We start from the raw sequence: 18,900 nt of genomic DNA on the forward strand, positions 1-18,900 counted from the left end.
GAAGTGAAAGTCCTTTCATTAGCGGAAGAGAGTAAGTCAAAGGGAAGGAGACTATGATCAGGATCAGGACACTGCCTGAGGCCCCAGGGACACTGACTTCCTGTGCCAGACGATTTGCCTTTACAGACAAAACCTTGATAAGCCTGAATTCACAGCTTGACTTGCAGCTAAGACACATGTTCCAAATCATCCAATTTCATACTGTCATTGGCACATAGATATCATAGCAGCAAGTAATTACAGTTTGTATTAGAATATATTGAGGTACAAAGACCAATGCCTAGTTAACTTTGTGAAGTCAGTGATTATCAAGGATGGAATCTGTTATTATTTCAATGTTTATTGAGGACCCTAATGTGATAAACACTTATTATGATTACCAAATAAAGGAACAGCACAAAGACACCATGTGGCCACAGCTACTTAAAATTTCAAGGTAATGGAGAGGAGATGAGTTGCATGGGCAGCGTGAGAGATTGGACAAACAGTAGATGAGCACCATGTGGATAAGTATGTAGTACATATGTTTAAGGAAATATAACCTAAACTATATTTAGGAGGAAGATGCAGTTCAAGGTGTTGATTATAGCCCAGGAAGGAGATCTATAAATCATAGTCATTGAGTCAAACAGAATGCTGGGGCTCATTTGTAGGGATGTTGGAGACAAACAAATTATATTATCATGCCATTAAACGAAAACATAATGAATGGATGGATGAATTAATTAATGAATGAACAAATTTAATGAATTACTTGTCTTCCTGGCTCTCAGGACAAACCCCAAAAGAACTTTTCTACTTAAAATGTATACCTTCTCTTATTCCTTGAACCAAGATTCTTGGGCATGTTGAGTCTGTCTTTTAAATTTTGGTTTCCAGTGTGAAGCCTCTTGATTGGAAGGTCATAATTGACTAATAAATGGATTATTTAGTCCAGCAGTGAGAACCCATTTTTGTGTGAGGTCAGGGAACAGAAGACGAAAATGTTCTGGGGGGATTTTCTCCAATTTAAAATGAAAATAGATTTGAGAGCCATTGAATATATGTAGACTTTATAATTTAGATTATCTTCTTAATATTAAGTAGTACTTAGTATTACTTACTAATACTTAGTGTTTAGTAATACATTTATTCAGTCATTGTAAAAAAAAAAAAATGGAATTGTATCATTAAGATCCAGAGTTGGTATGTAGTAAAATGAAAGATTTTTCTAGTCTTTTATCCAGAAATTAGATCTGAGCCCATGAGGTGACAAGAATTGGTCACTGATACGGTCCTTTGTGGCTTAGGTTATTGGCTTTGACCATCACAAGGGAGATGTGCCAACCCTACCTCCCTCCTACCTTCTGCCCAAACAGCAGTGTACCTTAATGACTGGTACAAGATATAATAATACATTAGCCATATTGTATATAACATAGCTAATCATAATATATATAACATGCTATAATAGGAGAATTATTCATTATTTGTTCCAAGCACTGTACATGCCCTGTGCCAAGCACACAACCCAATAAAATTGATGAAGGCAAATAAACAGGACCAAGAATGGATACGGACACATAAGTACAGATGGGGCAAAGGATATTATAAACATCTTTAAGGACTACAAGCTGATCAATTCCTAGGAAGATATAACTTATCAACAGTGACTCAGGAAGAAATAGAAAGCCTGACTGGTTGTAAACCCATTAAAGAAATTGAAACACAACTGGGACGCCTGGGTGGCTCAGTTGGTTAAGCATCTGCCTTAGGCTCAGGTCATGATTGCAGGGTCCTGGGGTCAAGTCCCACATTGGGTTCCTTGCTCAGCAGGGGGCCCATTTCCTCCTCTGCCTGCTGCTCCCCCTGCTTGTACTCTCTCTCTCTCTGACAAATAAATAAATAAAATCTTATAAGAGAAAGAAAGAAAGAGAGGGAAACATAAGTTAAAACCTTCTTTTGAGGAACTGTCAAGCCCAGGTGATTCTGCAGATAAGTTTTATCAAACATTCAAGGAAGAAATAATTCCAACATTGCACAAACAATTTCAATAGGGATGAAGAGAACACATCTTAACTAACTGATTGAAACTCAAATCCATTTGTATAACCATGACACCAAAACCAGCAAGAATCGTACAAGGAAGAATTCCTAACGAACTTCTCTCATGACCATAGCTGTAAGTATTCTAAACCAAATATTAACAAACAAAATCAAGGAAGGTAGGAGGAAGATCAAGTCGAGTCTGGGAAAATCTATTGTAATTTGTCCTCTCAGTTTGATTAAAGAATGAAAATTATGGATTGCCTCAATCAATGCAGAGAAGCAAATTATAATATTTAGCATTCATCTATAACAAAAACAAAACAAACAAAAAAAAGTTAGCAGACTACAAGTAGGTGAGAATATCCTTAACATAAGAAAGACGGTTTAAACAAACAAAACTATAACAAACCTCAAACTTAATGTTGGAACACTAAAAACATTCTCTTTAAAATTCAGAACAACTCAAAGACACCGAGTCCTAGCGCTGCTCGTCCACGTTCCCTGTGGTGATGGAGGTGTTAGCGCGGGAAGACGAAGAGGAAAAGGAACGTTAGAATTGAAAAGGAAAAAGTAAAACAGAAACTGTTTGAGATGTATTTGGCTTCTTAGAAAAATCCTATAGAAAAATCCCGAGGTATATTTGGCTTCTTAGAAAAATCCTATAGAGTGTACACATACATTAATAGAGGGTTTGGAAAGCTTGCTGGAGGGGTGTCTGGGTGGCTCAGTAGGTTAAGCCTCCAATTCTTGGCTTCTGCTTAGGTCGTGATCTCATGGTTCATGAGATAGAGCCCTGCATTGGTCCCCCTGCTCAGTGGGGACTCTCCTTGAAGATTCTCTCCTCTACCCCTCCCCCCGCAACTCATGCTCTCTCTTGTCTCTTTCTCTCTCTAAAATCAATCACTTAATCTTTAGTGGGGGGAAAAAGGAAAGGTTGCTGCAAAATCAAAATACAAAAATCCATTACATTTCTACAGTGTTGCTAAACCAACAACAATCAGTGAAAAATAGATAATAAAAATGATACCATTTGCAATAGTGCTTTGGGATAAGTGTAATGATAGTGAGTGAGACTTTTAGAGAGGAGATTATAAAATTTTCCAGACAGATATTTAAGACCTAAGTAAATGAGAGAGTTACCTCATTGAAGACATAACCTCTTTTATACTCCCCAACTTTGTGGAGATATAAGTGACCTCTGATATTATGTAACTTTAAACTGAACAGTGTTGATTTGCTACACTTACATCTTGTAATATGATTACCACCTTAGTGTTAGCAAACACTTCCATCACATCACACAATTACCATTTATTCTTTGTGGCAAGAACATTTAAGATCTCCTCTCTTAGCAACTTACCAGCTTGTCTTGCCCAGTGTTGTTATCTGTAATCACAATGCTGTTGTTAGAGCCCCAGACCTTGTTCACTTTTTTAACTGAAAGTTCGTACTCTTTGACCAACATCTTCCCATCTCCCCCATCCCTCGGCAACCCCCATTATCTGTCTCTCTGAGTTTGGCTTTTGTAGGTTCCACTGTATAAGTGATACCGTACAGTTTTTGTCTTTGTCTGACGTATTTCCATAACCTCCTAAACCTGTCAATTGTCTTCTATCTGACTTATTGGTTCATTGTTATTCCAATGAAAGTGTCAACAAATTGTGTTTTTTTGGAACCTGGCAAGCTGAATCTTTAATTCGCTGGTTATAAAATACTATATACAATAAGATTTCATTTTGTAAAAAAGAAAATATGCACATCCACCACATGCATTAATGCTCTGAGAAAAAAATGTGGATGGAGGAATTGTTTTCTATTGCTATGTAACAAATTAGCACAAACGTAGCAGTTTCAAACAACACCTGTTTATTAGCTCACAGTTTTGTAGGTCAGAAGTTGGGTATGGGGTAGCTGAGTTTTCTGTTCAGAACATCACAGGACTGAGTTTCGTTGTCATTTGGAGGTTCAGCAGGAAAATCTGCTTCTAAGTTCATTGCTGTTGGTGAAATTCAGCCCTGGGGTTGGAGGACTGAAGTCCTGTCTCCTTGCTGGCTGTCAGCCGGGGACTGGTCTCAACACATAGAAGCTGCCCATGTTCCTTCCAATGTGGTCTGCTTTATCTTCAAGCCAGCACTCACGAGATGAAGCCCCCAAACCCTGGACTCACTCTTTTTCTGTGACCAGAGAAAACTGCTTTCAGAGGCTTACATGGGTTGGGGGGCACCTGGCTGTCTCAGTGGGTAGAGCACTTGACTCTTGAGCTCCATATTGGTAAAGAGAGAATACTTAAAAGGGTGGGGAGGGGCTTTGTGATGAGATCAGGTCTGACTTAATCTTTTCCATAATTTAGGCTGATTTGCTACCTTAATTAATCTGCAAATCCTCTGCAGGGTAGTACCTAGATTAGTGCTTAATTGAATAAAGGGAAGAAGGTGCTACTGCACCAGGGGTCTGGAGCTTTTGTGGACTGCTTCTTAGAATTCTGCCAACCACAGTGAGATTATGGGTGTGTGTGTGTGTGTGTGTGTGTGTGTGTGTGTGTGGTCTGTATTTCACAATTGTTCTTTTATAACTGTCTTCACAGTTGTTCTTACAATTGACCTTTTTTTGTATCTAAAATTCTTTATCTTAAGCATAATATTTGTTTTTTATTCTTGGTGTAGAGCTGCACTAAATAAATGCTGACCTTTATCCGAAGTTTTCTCTGTGTCTATTAAAATAATATTATTTTTCTCTATTAAATCATCAATGTGGTGAATCACATTTGTGGATTTTCTGATGTTAATCCACTGTACATTTATGGAACACAGTGTTTTAATGCATAACTATTATTGAAATTATTTAAAATTAAATAAAATGTGACTATTCTCTCAGTTTATCGGACTGATAGTGAATCTCCTTCTATAATTCGCATATCCAGCTTCACTGCCAAATTTTTCATCTCTGTTTATAAATGAAATCAGCCTGGCTTTTGTTTTTTCTTTTAATGTTTTTGTCCAGTCTGCCGTTTGGGAATCAGAGTTCTATTTTTCTCATTAAACCAGTTGGGCAATTTTTTCCTCAATTTTTCTTGTTCCCTTCTTTCCTTCTTTCTTCCTCTTTCTCTCTTTCCCTTCCTTCCTTCCTTCCTTCCTCCTCTCTCTCTCTCTCTCTTTCTTTCTACTGAAACAATCTGCATAAGAGGGACTTTCTGTCGTTAGATGTTTGTTAAAAACTCATCCATGGTGCTGTCTGGAATAGAAGCTTGGGCTGGAGGTGGGAGGAGGCACCCTGACTTTAGGGGAGAGAGAGTTAAAAAATATTAAGAAGAAGTTGTCAAAGAGAGATGTGCACATCACTCTTGAAGACATGACCTTGTCAGAGGGAGAAGGTCATGAAGGAGGGTGTAGGGCCCAGGACATCTTGTTGGGCTGTTGCTCCTCATCTTCTTGTTAGAGGATGGAGAAGGCTGGGGTGCTGGCAACTAGGATCCCGCGGAGAGGAAGTGTTTGAAGAAAAGGCAGAAGAGAGATGGAATAATTAAAAACCAGGGGAAGAACACATCTAGGCAGACACGTGGGGGGAGGGGCATGGCAGGGAGGAAAGAGAACCTTGATGGGAGAGGCTTTGTGGATCTGGTGGTGCCCGGGAGGAAATCCCGTCACCGTCCCCTACTCCTGAAACGGGAGACGAGCTCAGATGGTATGGTCCGTAAGGACGATGCGTTAGAGGGATGTCATGAAATTATCTGCAATGATTGAAGTTTTGAAGGAAGGCAGTCTGTCCCCTATATTAGAATATGGGGGGAGGGGGAAACAGAGAAAATAGATATGTGTATATTTTATAAGTCCAAAACATATAGTTTAAAAGTGCACAGAAAGAATGCAAAATGGTACCACTACTTTGGATGACGCTTTGGCAGTTTTTTTCCCCAAACCAAACATACTCTTCACTCATGATCCAGCACCCATACTCCTTGGCATCTACCCAAATGAGTTGAAAACTTACGTCCACACAAAATTCCACCATGGATGCTCACAGTAGCTCCATCGTAATTGCCAGAATTCGGAAGCAACCAAGACGTTCCTCAGTGGGCAAATGAATAAACAAACTGGTATACTTATACAATGGAATTTTCTTAAAAAAAGAAATGAGCCATCAAACCAGCAAAAGACAAGGAGGAATTTCAAATGCATGTTGTTAAGTGAAGGAGACCAATCTGAAGAGTGTATGTACCAGATGACTTCTAACTCTATGACATTCTGGAGAAGGCAAAACGATGGAGACTGTACAGAGTTCAATGATTGCCAGGATCCTGGGGGCGGAAGGGAGGAGTACAAGCGTTTTTAGGGCACTGAAACTATTCTGTGTGATGCCCGAATGGAGGTGCTTGCATTATGTGCCCACGGTATGTACAACACCAGAAGTGACCCATGTAAATGGGTTTTAGCTAAAAACAATGTGTCTGCATTGACCCATGTAAATGGGTTTTAGCTAAAAACAATGTGTCTGCATTGACTCACCAACTACAATAAATACACACTAACAGAGACATTAATAAGAGGGTAAATTGGAAGAGCCGGGGGGGGGGGGGGACATGGGAACTCCAGACCTTTCACATGATTTCTTCTGTAAACCTAAAACTGCTCAAAAAAAATAAGGTCTACTCATTTAAAAATAAATAAATACAAAATTAAAAATAAAAACCCCACAGAAACTGTAAATAGTGGTATACATTTTAGACCACTGCCGGGCCCTGAGGTAATTCAGGGAGGCGATCTTCATTCCTCGGCATGTGTAACATATCCCAGAGCCTGACTGAAGGCTGCGTGGCCTGGGCGGGTGAACTAAGGCTGGGAAAGAGAAGGAAGGCAAGAGGTGCAGACAGGGACCCGGGACAGCTGTGTCTTCATGTTTTTCATGTAACCCAATGTCAGATGCACTGACTTACAAAGCCCAAAGCTGGAGCTTGAGATTTGGGTGCTTTCAGGTGTTTTCCAAGATGGACCACCAACTCTCTGATTCTCTGACACCAACTGGGCGTTCAATTAAATTCAGACACTAACTTGCCTTGAATTAGTGCAGATCCCGCTGGTAAATGCTCAGTCCAAGCCTGTCCCCACCTGCGGGTCGCAAGTCCTGGGCCACCTGCACTTCTCACGGACTGGCTCTAGAGTGGGTGTTCCCAAGACCCCTTGCTAAGGGTCCATCATTTGCTAACATGGCTCATAGGACTCCTAGGGAGGCACATACATTTACCAGTTAAACATAAAGGACACAAGTTAGGAATAGGGGGATGGAAGAAAGGCATAGGGCACGGTCTGGGGGAGTGGTGGGTTGCTGGGAGCTTCCATGCCCTCTCTAGATACACTATTGGCAACCCTAAGTGCTCATGCATTGGGAAGCACATCAACTCTTGTTCAAGGGCTTTATGGTGCTTACTCCACAGCTCCTCCTTCTTCCCAGAGGTCGGTGGATAGGGCTGAAAGTTCCAACCCTCTAATCTCTTGGTTGTTCTGAGGACCAGCACAATAGAAGCCATGTAGGGGCCCCAGCCTGCCACCTCATTAGCATAAACTCAGGTGTGATCAAAGGGGACTCATTATGAATAACGAGACACTCCCATCACTCAAGAAATTCCATGGATTTGAGGAGCTATGCGTTCCAGGAACAGGGGAGAAGACCAAAGAGTTCACATTAGTCCACAGGTGCCTTCTGGTGCCTTTGCTTCCTCCATGGCCAGCCCCATGGGGATAAGGCAGCTGACTCCCAGGCCTGGTACCAAAGCATTCTTGGAAGATACTTTGTATTTGAGATTTCAGGAAAAGTAACTAAGGAGTCCTCATGAGAAGAGCAGAACTCTGTTGGTCAACACACTCTTTCTGTGTTGGCTCCCTGGCCTTTTAAATTTGAATTAATTGGCAATATTGAAAACCTGGAGATTTCTGATTTCTCTTTAAAAATCAGAAGGGACTGCCAAAATGATGCATTGCCAGCAAGTGTCTGGAGGTGAGCAGGACTGTCTTTTGGGGCAGACATGTCCTCTCCAGCTCACTGAGGTCCCCTCCAAACCCAGAGCCTTACCGACACCATGAGGCTGACGCCATTGACACATGGTCTGCACACCTCGAATGTTCCCTAGACAGAGGAGGGTGGACGGCAAAAGCAAGTTCAAGTTCAACCTTTTGCCACACATGGAACTACTTCTACCCCAGATGCCTCAGGCTTCCCTTATCCCATGATGATCCATTTAAGAACCCCTTCCAAAGCATGTGGAGGGCTTGGGGACCAGCGGAAGGGTTAGGAATCTCATTTTGAGCACGAGCCACAGATTATCCCCAGGGTATATGTGCAAGTGACAAATTGGGCTGTTTACATATTTTTAGTACATGACATTCTGCCTTATTGCCATCTTTGTGTGTCATTAATCAGTTCCATTTTCAGGGTATCAGGTGTTTCCAATGTAGCAGGCCACGCCAGTGGCCAGAAACGTTTCTCGGGTGCACGGAGTGTGTCTGAGTTCTTCCCGTGTGTATGGGAACATATGGATAAAAGCAACTCCTACCTTCTGATTATCTAGACTCTTCTGTGCCCTTTTTGCCTGAGGGTCTTAGCGTGTGAAACTCTTCTGTGAACGGCCATAAAAATACAGCGTTGAAACTTTTCACCATCAATAACATGCACATAGTGATTTTAAAAAAAGGTGTCTTTACTGCAGATGTTTCAGAGTTAACAACAACAAAAAAATTCTAATTCCTTAGAGAATTGGTTGCGTTGAAATATTTACAGAAGGTCAAGGAGTTGCCCCTCCCGCCTGGAGTAGAGAAGCAGAGCTGTGGAGAGTGGTTAAGCAAGGCCAGCCTTTCAAGCCTTGTTTATTCTGGAAATAACTCTGGAAAATGCCTCATATGGTTCCCCAGAGACCTGGAGGTGAGCCTGTGTCAGTATATGACGAATGAAAACAAACCGTTCCTTTGCAGCCCTGAGCAAAAATCTTTAAAAAAGGTCTTTCTTAGAACTTCCAGACGGACCTGAGGGACCAGAAATGAACTTGAAAGTGTGAGGAAGTCAAAGTGCAGGGCGTGATGAAAAAAAAAAAAAATATTTCACCCAACTTTATAACTGTTTTAGATAGTGGAAATCACATAAACATGAAGTCCACGGAACTCGGGCAGTTCGAGGCGCATCTGAAACACGGCTGGCTTTCATCAATTCCCAATTTAGTCATGAAGTCATTCCCCGAGGACCGGGTTAGCGGCTCCCTGGCTCTTGAGAGGCACCCCTGGGGAGAGCAGGGCTTGGTCGGTGTTTCTTCTGCCCAGTGCTCGTCTGGGGCCCCGTGGGCATGAACAAAAGGTTATGTCCTGTGGGCCTCTCCGTGAATGATGAATGAATGGATGGTCATGAAAAGTGTCCCTGGGACAGCCGAGTCGGCAGTGTAGACCACGTGATTTCCAGCTGGAAAGTCCATTTAATCCACAGGCACTCTGATCCAGAAAGCACTTACGAAAGGGGGCCTGGTGTCCTCGGAGAATCAGGGGAATCCGACGGTTGTGTTCGCCTCCCTCTCTGCCATTATTTTGATCCTTCTATCTCCCTCCTCGGTCTACCCACCTCTCCCCCAGCGACCAGCTCTGGGATCTGGTGTAGGTTCTCGATGACCCAAAGGACACCAGTCAGAGTTCTTCCTCGAGAGTCTTCAAGCTGGATCCCAGGCATGTGGTGGTGGTGGGGCGGGGGCGGGAGGGACTATCTCCAGACGGATGACATTTAAGCGGCATCAGACCCAGGCAGTCCGAGTAACACCAGCTGCGGTCCTCAGCAGAGGAGAGCGAGGGGACCTTCAGGGGACATGGGTCTCATCTACCTCCTGATTCCAACTCTGTCCTTGTCTTTCCTGCAGTGTATTTCTTCGGGCCCGCCCACACTCTAACTCTTCTTGCTAGTTTGAGTTCATTTTCAATGGGAAGAGACTTAAAAATACAAGGCAGACACCATCAGGAAGGCAAAAGTGAATTCTCCACTATCTGAAAAATCAGAGCTTTCATGTTCGTAAGAAGCTATTTGAGATTTGAAAGTGCGAGTCTTTGCTGGGCGTGCAGATCTGTTCGTTTTAGTTTCAGTCTGTTTTACGTAAAAACACATTCTTTCTCAAACAGAAAATTCTCAAAAACGTCAGAGCAATACAATAAGGATGAGTATCAGCATCAGTATCTTGGGTGTTTGCTACGGCTGGTTACTACCTAACATGTACTTACGTTTTTCATCCTCACAAAACCGGACGAAACTCTTCTACTCGTTCCTCCTTCCCCATTTTATAGATGTGGAAACGGAGGCACAGGGAAGTTAAGTGATTTCTCCCGGGTTGCACAACCAGGAAGTGAGAGAGACAGGATCTGGACTCCAACCTTCCAAGCTCAGACTGAGATTTGAATCTAGAAATAGACCAAAGTATTGAAAACCACAGGTTTCTAGTTATGACAATCTCATTTGAGACAGAATTATGAATTTTTAATTTTTTTGAAATAACTTTCGCTGTCTCTCAAGGCAATGAAAAAGTTGTGCGTGCCCTCAAAGGTATTCTGCAGTATGGCTTGAACCTGCGTGCGAGCAATGGTCAGCCCGGAGATGTTTCGCTCTGCCTTTCAGGGGCGGAGCCGGTGCCAACATCCCCTTCTCCGATGCCCATTCTGGCTGGACCATTGTGGAAATGCATCTTGAAGGAAACACTGACGCTCCCAGAAGCCACGCGGGGAGGCAGCCTGGCCTGGAAGGCGGTAGAGGGCTGAGCGCTGTGAAACCCTCAGAGCACGAGCTCTGCCCAACCTTTGATCTTAACCATGGATGGCGTCCAATAGACCAAACAGAAAGATGGTTAAAATGCTCAGTCCCGCCCTCTCAAGGTCCCTGAGGCACATGCAAAGTAGGAGAACATGGACCAAGGCTCGTTTAGATGTCATTCCTGGGAAGCGTTTCATGCAATAGCGGGAGAATTGGGTTGAAACCCAAAGCCATGACCTAGAGTCTTTGGTGGCCAAGTGCTAACTTCCTACCTGTTAACGTTTCCTTTTGGGGCAACCAGAGAAACAACCCGCCTCCTTTGCTCTGGACCAGAGGGGACTAGGAGAATCAGAATGACTGGGCCCCTCACTTCCTGTGAGGTTGTGAAACAAAAGGTAAACATTTCACGGCCGTGGCAGCTCCGAACAATTGCCCCTATTGTGGGGAGAGCACCGGCTTCTCTTCCTCTTCACCCCTAGGCTCTCGGGTGGAGAGGCTGAGCAGAAGAGAACTAGCCAGCCCTGTCTCCGAGGGCCGGCCAGGCTCCCCGGACCTGCAGGGAGAAAACACAGGGAGATTTGCCCTGTGGGCAGCTTGTCGCCATTTTCAAGGTTTAGGCAGAAATGTCTGTCCTTGGGTTATTCGGCGGAGTTTTTCTTTAAAGAGACTCATTCTGCATGTTTCCGAAGGCCCGCCACGATTTGGTGGTTTGGGTGAGGAGAGAGGGTTGGTAGCCTTGATAACCGTATTGATTAAGAGTCCGGAACTTGGGCTGGAGCCCTTGACTCCGCTCAGGAGCTTTGGCGATGCTCTGATTTTCTTCCTTTTTAGGTTTCCCCACGGTGAGCCCTCCAGAGAGCAAGGTCACGTTGATCTACGGCAGTGACTCACACCAGGCTTTGCCCCGGTCTCCTCTGCAAAGACTCAAGAGCCGAGAGTAAAATCTCATAATGGTTCCGCGACGGAAGACAAAGGGCCCCTCGGCGCTGAGGAACGTGCTCATCATTCAGCTGGATCCCTTGGTCTTTGCCTTTTAATTCTCAAATGAAAAATATTCTAAAACGACAGGAAAGACTTCTTGGGGATCCGTGGGGACTCTTCTTCCCTTCGTTCAGCAAGGAAAAAATACCTGTGGGACGTACTAAGAAACAGACTTGTGTATCTCTGCCCTGGGTTCTAATATTTGGTCTTTGACCCTAGTTCCTGACACAGAGTTCTTAAAACCCATGTAATTTCCTGGGTGATTGGAGTGTCTTCTGTTCTGATGAGGACACTCCTGGATGGCTTCTGGATGGCGGCTGGTCACCAAAAAGGCCGAGCCATGTTTAGAAGCTGGGAACTTTCAGCATTGCCCCCTGCCCTGCCCCGTTCTTGAGAGTAGGGGCTAGAAATGGAGTTAAATGGATGATCATGCCAATGGGATGAAGCCTCCCTAAAATTCCTGAAAGTACAGGGTTTGGAGAGTGTCTAGATTGGTGAACACTTCCATAGGCCCCTGGGACACAAGCCGCGGCACTGGAGACCCTTCCCGCACTCTGCTCTATACACCCCCTCATTTGACTTTTCATCTGTTTCCTCTATTAGATAATATTAGATGATAAACTTCCAACTGAGTGTTGTCCTGAGTTCTGTGGGCTGTCTAGGGTGTGATGGAACCTGAGGAGGCTTTACAGCCTGTCTCTCAGAAGTACAGGGGAGAACCTGGATAGGCAGTTGGCCTGTGACGTGGGCTCAGTCTTGTGGGACTGAACTCTTCCCCTATGATATCTGACGCTCCCTCCGGGTTGATAGGGTCAGAAATGGTAGGAGGCCCAGTTAGTGTCTGCAGGAGGGTTGAAGAATTATCTGGTGTGGGAAGCCCCTTCCCCACATCTGGGGTGAGAAGTGACGTATGGAGAAGAGAAAGAATGTGGTTTTCCTAGACAACCTACAAATTGTGCTGATCTTAAGGAATACAGTGGTGAGCAAGTCAATGTCTCTAATCTCGTGGAATTTATAGGCAAACGGGCAGTTACAATTACAGTATGATAAATACTGTGATGGGCAAAGTCGAGGGTCAGGCAAAAACTGCTGAGGGTTTCTGCCTGGACTTTGAGTCAGGAAAGGGGAAATGGAAGGGATGATTCATCCAGACCCGGGGAGGTCTCCCTCTGACTGTCTGGCTGCTTCAAGGCTGACTTCTGTGAGGTTGTGAATGATTCTCTTCAAGACCTGCGTCTAAAAAACAAAACAAAACAAAACAAAACATGATGACTTATTTATTTAATTCTTTGTTATATTTTTACTAACCACCCCCAACCTACAGAAAAGCTGCAATTACACTACAAAAAACTTTTTTTTTCTCCCCCAGAACCAAGGTGACGGCCCATCAGATCAAGACTTCAGTGTGCATTCTCTGCAAACGAGGACATTCTCCTGCGTCACAGACACCTGGCTATCAGCTTCGGGAGACTGGCTGTGACCCACTCATACCCCTGAATCCTTGGATCCCACTCACGTTTTGCCAGTCGTCCCAAGAATGGCCTTCACGGAGAAAAGATCCAGTTCATGGTCAACATGGCCTTTTCCTTGACCCTGGTGAACACGCAATTTGTGGAGAGAATTGGACAGTTGCTTTGTAGGGCGTCCCTCCGTTGTCATTTGTCGGAGGCTCCCTCGCGATCGGATTTCAGCGCACACTTGTAGCAGGAGCAGCTCGGAGGTGGTGGGGCGTTCTCCCTGCCTCCTCACATGGGGGCAGGATTTCAACCTCTCCCATGACCAATCGTCTCACGAGGTTGCATCCGCTAGTCTTCCTCACCGTGAAGTTACTCTTTTGTCCTCTGTAATTAACGTGTATTTTGAGGGAGGTGCTGGGAAACATCCCACTTCTCTTTGGACTCTTGATTTGGTATGATCTCATGATTTCCTACTTCATCCACTGGGTTGTAATCTGTCACCCTCTTTTCTTTGATACCCCAAACATCCTATGTGGGGTAGCCCTGATAGGTGGCCACCCCCCACAGGCTGACTTCTGTGTCCTTTTTGCCTGTTCCAGTCACCCTCCCGGCATTCACATTTTATTTCTCCCACAGATGGGTGTTGCAGACTCGCCATCGACATTCTCCGTACCGGCCCTGACGGCGGCGACTTCTCCAAGGAGCTTCTCGTGGCAAGTGGTATTTGGGAACCAAGATCTGGGCATCAGCTGTGCTCACTGCTATTGAGCTCTTGTTGTTCCAAGGGCCCCCTCACAGAGTGAGCTAGAAATATAACAACACACACACCTCTGTTTCCATATTTTTACTGAAATCCTTGACCTTATACCAGTATCTTAAAGCTCTGACCCCAAACCACAGGGTTCGTTCTGGTTTTCTCCCTTTCCACACTTGTCACTTCTTTCTCCAGCAGTGAGAGGCCCAGCTCCTGTTCTTCTAAGCATACACACTTCTTTGATCAAGCCCCTGCGTGGAACCAGTCTCTGCCCGCCACCCCCCTCCCCATGCAGACCCCTCCTCATACCTGCCCTGCTCTGCCGGCCCAGCCTGCCCCTTCTGGGCTCTGAGTCCACACAGACAAAAACCTTGCTCTACCACCCTTGGGGACTTTAGGGCAGAATTGCTGAGGAAAGGAACAAGAAAAGGAAAGCAGAAGGAGAGAAGGGGGCGGGGGGAAGGAAAGGAAGTGGAGAGGAGAACAGGAAGGGCCAATTACTTTTTTTTTTTTTCTTAAGCTTCCGTCTTCTTGCCTTCAGAGCACTAAATGATACGTGGTTGTCTCAGAACTTATGCTTAGGTGGCACAGATGTCCTGATTTAGCCATCTCGGTGCTCCTCCCTCGACCTCTCTCTTTGTATCTGAAGACCCATCTGTCCTGGGCTCAGCCATCTTGGAATCCGCTCCCGGTGTGTAGTTCCGGAAGATCCGGTTTGTCAGCTTTGCTGAGGAGCCTTTCATGTCAGAAAAGCATGAAGAATTTTAACATCCCTCCAGAAGAACACAAAGGACAGAGGCACGGGACATCTGATATCTCCGAGGCAATTTCATGCAATTATGAGATCATATCTCTGAGAGGAAAAAAAAGTACAGATAAGTGTATCTTTTTAAAGGTTCTGTCCGTTTCTAAAAATGAGAATTAGCACCATTGTTTCTCTTTTAATTCAGATGGTTTCATCAGGTTTTCATCCCCTGAGTATTGGATCCATTTAACGTTCTTAAAACTGATTAAGAATGCCAGAAAAATGCTAAAGTTAATACTAAAAATTTTTAGAGACCTTATGGGTTAAGGGTATGCCCCTTCCTTTTAAGTGTAACATTGCAAAAGGAAGCTTGGGCCAGTATTGTCTGGTTCCATTAGAATTAATAAACCAACAAAACCAAAAAGCCCTTGGAATGATTGGATCCATAACATATTTCCGTTGAAATTTGAATTTTACATTACACGGACCTCCTTCCTAAAAATATCCGTTTGGGAAGTGGCACATTTTAGGAAATTTTTTTGAAATAAAAGCAAGACCAGGACAACCACAGAAAATTCTACTATAAACATGCAGATCCTTGTGTGGATTACGATGTCTCATTCCCCAGTTTTTATTCCAGACCAAGTATATGAGCAGCTCAGAGATCAAAGGCACCTTATTCATGAGATGCGTTTTTGCTGGGATTACACCAAAACGACAACACTGACATCGTGGTGTTTTTCTCAAGTAAAATCAAAACGCCATTTTTAGTAACATCAGTATTCTATTTAAAACCATTCAAATTTATGTAATCGTGGCACTAGATCAAACCTAGCCTCCGTAAAGGCATTACATCTCCCAGAGTCTGGCTTACCCTGGCTTTGCTGTCTCCTTCCCACCCAGAACCTTCCTCAGGGCCCCTTCAGAGCCACATGAGCTCACAGAGTAGCCGCTGCCCTTGTGGGACAGGGCAAGGGGGTTTTGTGGGAGGTTCAGGAGGTAAGAGGTGATGACAGCTGGGAGGGTTTGGGGTGAGGATGTCAGGCTTGGGAGGGGGTTGGGAGGGACCAGGGGAAAGGGATAAGAGAGAGCCAGAAGTCTAAGCAAATAGCCTATGAACATCTTAAACAATGGTTTAATACCCACAAACATATTGCTATTTTGGTACCTAACAATGCTATGGTATCAAAAGGGCATGAGAAAACTTTTAGGCCCTGACAGATACATTTACTCTCTCTTTTCTTTTTTTTCTTTTTTAAGCAGGCTCCAGCATGGAGCCCAACAAGGGGCTTGAACTCACAACCCTGAGATCAAGGCCTGAGCTGAGATCAAGAGTCAGAGTCTTGACCCACTGAGCCACCCAGAGACTCCTATATGTTCCCTATCTTGATTGTGGTGATAGTTTTTGGGTGTACCCATATGTCGAAACTTCTCTAACTGTACACTTTTAAATGTGCAGTTTATTTTGTTTGTTTTATTGTATGCCTCAATAAAGCTGTTTTTAAAAAAAAATTATGGTGCCAATATGCTCAAATGAGTACTATTATTGTTGGCTGTTTCAAAATCCAAACAGGTCAACCTGGTATCAAATTTTCTTTTCTTTTTTTCTTTCTTTCTTTCTTTCTTTCTTTCTTTCTTTCTTTCTTTCTTTCTTCCCTTTTTAAAAAATATTTTATTAGTTTATTTGAAAGAAAGAGCACAGAGAGAGAGAGAGAGAGAGAAACAGACTCCCAGCCAAGCAGAAGCTCTGGCACAGGGCTTAATCCCAGGACCCTGAGATCATGATCTGAGTGGAAGGCAGATGCCTAACTGACTGAGCCACCTGGGCACCCAGAATCAAACTTTCTGTTTGGACTTGGAAAGGGCTTGGGCCGGTATTTCTACCTGCTGTCAGGAGAACATGGGTGGCCTCAAGGACCTTAATTACCTTAGATGAATTGTTTTCATGGGGACTGGTAATTAAGCCAGTGGTCTCCATTTTGTGTGTTTAACGAGTTTGCATACATTTGTCAAAGAAGAATATTTTTCCTCTACCCTCTTTGGTTCAGTCCTGAGGGCCTGCAAGTTAAATTAAAACAAAACAAAACAAAACAAAAAACAACAGTTTAACAGGAGAAAGGCACACAATTCTTATTAACATTTCTGTACATAGAGTTCACGGAGGGGGGAGGGCAGTGAAATTCTAAGAAGCTGTTGACTTGGGGACTTCTGTACCATTTTAACAAAGGGCTTTAGAAGATGATGAATCACGAGGAGGAAACTAGAAAACACGTATACGGGAGGACAAATGAAAGATCAGGTTCTTTTAGTCAAGTCTGTTTCTGCAAACTTGTTTGTCTCCGTCTCTGGTGATAAGAGTTCTCTCCTCTTCCTGCTACGGGTGGGAGGGAGTGGAGGGGAGGGGGGAGACCAGGAGACACCTTTGCAAAGGGAAATTTGTGCCCTGCTTTTAGGCAGTTAATGGGGAGAGCAGAGAACTCGCTCTGCCCCTGTTGATTCTTAGCTGCTTTCAACTCAAAAGAATACTCTATGCGAAGGAGGCAAGTGTGGGGGTGGTGTCTTGTGATTCCCTTTCACAGGGAAAACCATCAGCAATTAAACCTTTTAGAAGACTTGGTATCCGGGCTCTGCACCGGACAGCCTGCCCTCGGGAAGTTAGAGCCCCGGAGGACTGACCGGCCCCGGAGGACTGACCCGCCCCGGAGGACTGACCGGCCCCCGAGGACTGACCGGCCGTCCTCTCAGGCCTGGCCTTTCGCAGCCTCAGTCTCTCCTCCTTCTGCTGCGAGGCCCCACGTACCTCCCTCTCTTTTGCCTTGGGGACCCCACCTGCCGTCCACTTTTCCCACCTCCTATCCTGAGATAGGGTCCTCAGAATAACTCTTTTAAAACTTCACATGGTAGGTTTCCTCTTGACTTTGTTTCCACGGGGTTCCCGTTTTGTGTGAATTCACGGACCTTACCCAGGGGATGCGCACCCGTCATTTATTTTCCCAACACAGAACACTCCCTTCTGTTTCATCCTGTCCTTCTAACATTCCTCTAGGTGAATAATCCCCATTTAGAAAGCAGTTCCTTTTCTTTTTTTTTAAGGTTTTATTTATTTATTTGACAGACAGAGATCCCACGGAGGCAGAGAAGAAGGTAGAGAGAGAGAGGAGGAAGCAGGCTCCCGCTGAGCAGAGAGCCCGATGCGGGGCTCGATCCCAGGACCCTGAGATGGAAAGCAGTTCCCATTCTAATGCTCATTGTTCCCAAAGAAGGAGTTTGGCTCAGAAGCCAGAGGATGCCTTGAGATCCTCACCAGCTGAGATCTTAAACTGACCCAAAAGTGGAGCCTGGCGAGGGTGGGGGATGGGGGTGGGGGGATGGGGTGGGGGGCAGTTGTAGTATAAAAGAAATCCCTTTGCAAGAAGCTGAGCCTGTGCAAAGGGCGGGCCCCTCGCCATCTTCCCCGCTGCCGGCAGGGCCCGCCCTGCCCCGTCCTCTTCGGCCCTCCCCAAAACAGTGCCTGGGAGACTGAGGATTTCTGCATTATTTTCTGGAAGAAAAAAAAAAAAGGCAAAAAAAGCCTCTGTCTCTCAATTAAATATGCAAAAAGCTCAATTTCGAAGGTACCTTTTAAAAAGTGCATCTTTTGGTCTAAAACCCAGCCCTCCAAACATCATTTTAGAAAAACTCAGTAGCCTGAGCTCGTGTCAGGATCCCAAGGTCCCAGATTCTTTCCCTTCCTGCGGAAGAACCACAAGACCAGCTCCCACACGTTCAGATGTATCACCCCGGGTTGAAAGCAGCCGTGAGGCTTTGTTGGTTCTCTTTTCCCTTCTGGGTGGGAGCGGGTTAATCTGCCTCCTGCCTCCCCTAGATTTCCCTCCCCACTTTTAACCCCCGTGCTCAAGGAGCCTGGAAGGATTTCCCAGTCCCCCTCCTCTCCCTCCCAACCCCCTCTTATCTCACACTTGGGCCAATCGTGCAAGTTTGCTCCTTGGGGTAGGGGTTTCTTCAGGGGATGTGAGGATCTTCTGCGTTTCTTCCACAGCCTCCTGCCTCCCTGTCTTCCCCGGCGAACACACAGAGACACAGCAGATGGGCGGAGCAGCGAGGGCAGCAGACCCCCGACCCTGCCAGCCCCCCAGCTGCCCCAGTCTTGCCCATCGCTCCGTGTGGGCTGTGCG

The 18,900-nt window shown here is 44.9% G+C and overlaps 2 long non-coding RNA genes across 2 annotated transcripts; one reads left to right on the forward strand and one right to left on the reverse strand.

The window, feature by feature from the left end:
- Positions 1–11,478: 11,478 nt before the first annotated feature.
- Positions 11,479–16,237, forward strand: LOC309841820. Its single transcript, XR_014299330.1, has 2 exons — positions 11,479–11,810; positions 13,139–16,237. It is a non-coding gene; the product is annotated as an uncharacterized lncRNA (long non-coding RNA).
- On the reverse strand, positions 13,031–16,190 carry LOC309841821. The gene is made up of 2 exons (XR_014299331.1): positions 14,482–16,190; positions 13,031–14,030 (listed from the first exon to the last, which is right to left on the reverse strand). It is a non-coding gene; the product is annotated as an uncharacterized lncRNA (long non-coding RNA).
- Positions 16,238–18,900: the final 2,663 nt, after the last annotated feature.

This window comes from Mustela nivalis, assembly GCF_964662115.1.
Source record: "Mustela nivalis genome assembly, chromosome: 10".
NCBI classification, from domain to species: Eukaryota; Metazoa; Chordata; class Mammalia; order Carnivora; family Mustelidae; genus Mustela; species Mustela nivalis.